Here is a 3,750-nt window from a genome sequence, read left to right on the forward strand (position 1 = left end):
GGTCTGATTTCGGCTCAGGTCATCATCTCAGGTTTGTGGGTTCGAGTGCTGTGTTGGGCTCTGTGCTGACAGCCAGCTCAGGGCCTGGAGTCTGCTTCAGATTCTGTTTCCCTCTCTCTCTGTCCCTCTCCTGCTCACGCTGTCTCTCTCTTTCTCTCTCAGAAATAAAGAAAACATTTTTAAAAATTAAAAAAAATAAGAAACAAGTCTTTCCATTCGGGAGCATCCATCTGAAATCACAGTGTTCCCATGCTACTTAGAGTAGAAAGACCTCTGAGTCCCCTCACCCCCAAAGAACAGGAAATGGAATTTAGAATATGAGCTTTGATGCAACAGAATACAATTATCTCTTTGAACAGTGGCCACTAAAATTTGATTCCACTGTGCTAACATTTCTACTTGCTATTTTAGGATTGTCATTCATCATTTGTTCAGACAATGACAGTGCCCCCCAGAAAAGCGAAGATTCAAATATGTAAGTATGGCCTCCTGAAAATTACCAACAGAATCAACTTTTACAAAATATCTGCATCATGAATGAGTGTGTCACCATTGTTTGGGGGCCATACTAATCTATTCTGTATTGTTCCAATTTTAGCCTACTTGTTGTCCAAGCAAGGCTACAAAACATCTAAACCAGTGAAAAGAAATTTTGTTTCTTAATGCCTCCATGAAAAGAAAGCAACTTTGTATTCATAAAAGTGTTCATTGAAACACAAGTGTAGTATGACCAGTTAAGATCCTGAAAAAAGTAAAGTGACTCGTGTGACGAAGAAAATGAAGATGTTAGGCTCTGTGTGGCAACTATGCAAAATGTTGGGATGTAATAGAATTCAGGCAATGAGAAGACATTATGACCGAGAAGTGTAGGAACTGAAAAATTAGATGTGTGGCTGGACATTTGATTAAGAAGATTAAGATAAATACAAACCAGACCGATTGTGAACGGTATGGAAAAAAAGGGAAATGTCCTTAATCTCAGTATACCAATATAAATTACAGATGGTCTAATGAGATAAAATGAGGAAGTATGATATTTAGTGCTGATATAATTCTCTATATTATGGCACGGGATGATGCGATAAAATATCACAGAACATCTATTGCTTATCTTGAAATTCAGTTTCCAGTTCTCAAAATGACTCAGAGACAATATCCTTCACTAGACAGCATTGTAAGGAATGGAGTGTAAAAGTAAACTGTAATGCAGGAGGCTGCAGGGTGAAGCCCAGGTAGAGTATCATGTTCAAATTACAAAAAATTGGAAATTCAAATACAAAAGAAAATCAATGTAGTAATTTCCCATTTTCTTATCATTCCGTCATACACAAATTAAATGTGTGTTTGTGTGTGAGAGAATATAAAACAACTTTTAACGGTTCTAAGTTTCAAATCTCTGTCATATTTGTGCTTCCAAAGGCTAAAATTTCAAACCGATATAGAGGTAATACATTGGCAATGTAAATGTCATAATCAGTATTACCGTGAGTGATATTAAATTCCATAATAGTGAATAACTCTTAGCAAATAGCCAAAGAAAAGTAAATAAAAGTATCTCCCGTCTACATAGTTTCATTCCTGGAAAATACAATGCATACACCTGTATGCAGCACCTGTCCAACAAGATGGCTTTCATATTTGGCCTCTGTCCTCCAAATAAAATCCATAAATTATTTTGTACTCATATTGATAAGAGGGAGGGGGAACAAAAAGAATGTTCTTCTAGGAAGCAGGGATACACCAAGTACTACTTTGTGAGCTCTCACTAGATACTGTCACTTGACTGCTTTATAAACATCCAGATTTAAACAATAGTCAAACCTCTAGCTCCAGCTCTGATCATTTTCCTGAATTTCTGATCCATAAATCTTACTGATAGCTAGAAACATCTATTTACATACCTGACTGATGCCTCAAATTCATCACACCCCCCAAAGAGTATTTTTTTAATCTCCTTTCAGTTAGTTTTGATGAACTCTTAGATTTCCTGCTTCGGAAAGGCTGTCACTTTCCACCCAGTTTCTCGGGCTCCCAAGGAATTTCCTTGGTTTTAATCCTCTTTCTTGCTCTTCACATTCTATCAAACCTGTCAATTTGATCAGCCTCATTTGAACCTACCTTACTCTAAGTCTCTCTCAAACCTTCTTACCTCTCCATCCATTCGTCCATTATCAAAGTTCAAGTTATTATTAATTTTAGTCTTGGTTACTTTAAAATCTTCCAAATTTCTCTCCCTTCTGGTTTTGCTCCATCTGTCCCCAAACCAATCCATGTTTCTCTTGCTGCCAGACTGATACTTTTTCTAACACAGATCTAATGTCTAACTATATTCCTATTGTTTAGCAAGCCATTCAGTGGCATTTCCATGACCTTCAAACAAAATATAAATGTTACCTTCCCATATGCATTTTTAAATTTCTCTTCCTTATCGAGTTGGCCCTTGAACATTACAAGTTTGAACTGTGCAGGTCCCCTTATTCACAGGCTTCTTTTGATAAATATAGTACTATAAATGTATTTTCTTTCTTAGGATTTTCTTAATAACATCTTTTCTCCAGCTTACTTCATTGTTAGAAGACAGTATATAACACATATAACATACAAAACGTTTGTTAACTGTCTGTTTATGTTTCAGGTAGTTTATGTTTCAGGTAAGGCTTTCCAGTCGACAGTAGGTTATTAGTAATTAAGTTTCTGGGGAGTTGAAAGGTACATGTGGATTTCTGACTGCATGAGTGGTTAGTGCTCGTAACTCCCATTTGTTCAAGGGCCAATGCATTTCCTGTTTCAATCAATTTAGACCTTTTTTAAAGCTCTTAAGTTATGGCATGATAGTTTGCTTCTCCCGAAAGCAGACCCTGAGATAAGGATTCACAGGCATATAAATTTTCATTGGGAGTTGGTCTCAGGATGCAACAGTATGGCAATAGAGAGCTGAGACACAGAAGGTGGTAGTAACTGGGTTATTAAGCACATTACAAGTATTGCTTATAAAAGCTGAATCTGACTGCGGAACTCTGGGATCCAGTGTAGAACATGAGCATTGTAGTGAACCCATCTCAGACGTGAGGGATTTGGGGTATTCATACATCAAATCCTGGAGAAGGACATAAATTCCTTGGCACTTCTGGGCTTCTGTACATAGGCAGAAGACAGGTTCCAGCAACTGGAGATAGCCTCAGGGAAACAGATACAGATTTAGATACTTGAAGAAGCATTTTAAGACACTAACATCATAAGGACTAAGAGTATATTGGCGGGGGAGTCTCACTTTCTGCTACATAGGATTTTTTTTGTGTCTCTGCATCTCCTTCCCTATTCCATTTGCTTGGATGGTATCTTGCCCATGACCCTGATGCTCAGCTAACTTCTCTTCCTTCATTTGTTACTTTAGGCATAAATATCCTTAATGCTGTTGCTGGCCTCCCAAATCTGTGATAGACACCCCTCTGTCTACACCCTTATTTCGACTATTCTAGAATTTATTACACTAACAGTTTAATGAAAAGAGAAAACCAGGTATATACAGATATAAACATATTGCCATGGGCTTATGGGAAGTGGAAAGATTAGTTTACGTTTAGAAGTATCTAGGTTTTTATGGCTCAGTTCTGGAAGTAGTAACATTGCCTAGAACCCAATCACATTACACATCTTTAAGGAAGGCTGAGAGATGAGATTTATTAACTGGATAGCTATGAAAGAAGAGGAAATTGTCACCAACTATCAGTTTCATTATCTCATGTAGTG

General features: G+C 37.3%; 1 non-coding gene across 1 annotated transcript; it reads right to left on the reverse strand.

Annotated features, from left to right (window-relative positions):
* Nucleotides 1–515: 515 nt before the first annotated feature.
* On the reverse strand, nt 516–618 carry LOC144220751 (U6 spliceosomal RNA). The gene has a single exon (XR_013331851.1). It is a non-coding gene; the product is annotated as a U6 spliceosomal RNA (small nuclear RNA).
* Nucleotides 619–3,750: the final 3,132 nt, after the last annotated feature.

This window comes from Crocuta crocuta, unplaced genomic scaffold (genome assembly GCF_008692635.1).
Source record: "Crocuta crocuta isolate KB4526 unplaced genomic scaffold, BGI_CrCroc_1.0 scaffold129, whole genome shotgun sequence".
NCBI classification, from domain to species: domain Eukaryota; kingdom Metazoa; phylum Chordata; class Mammalia; order Carnivora; family Hyaenidae; genus Crocuta; species Crocuta crocuta.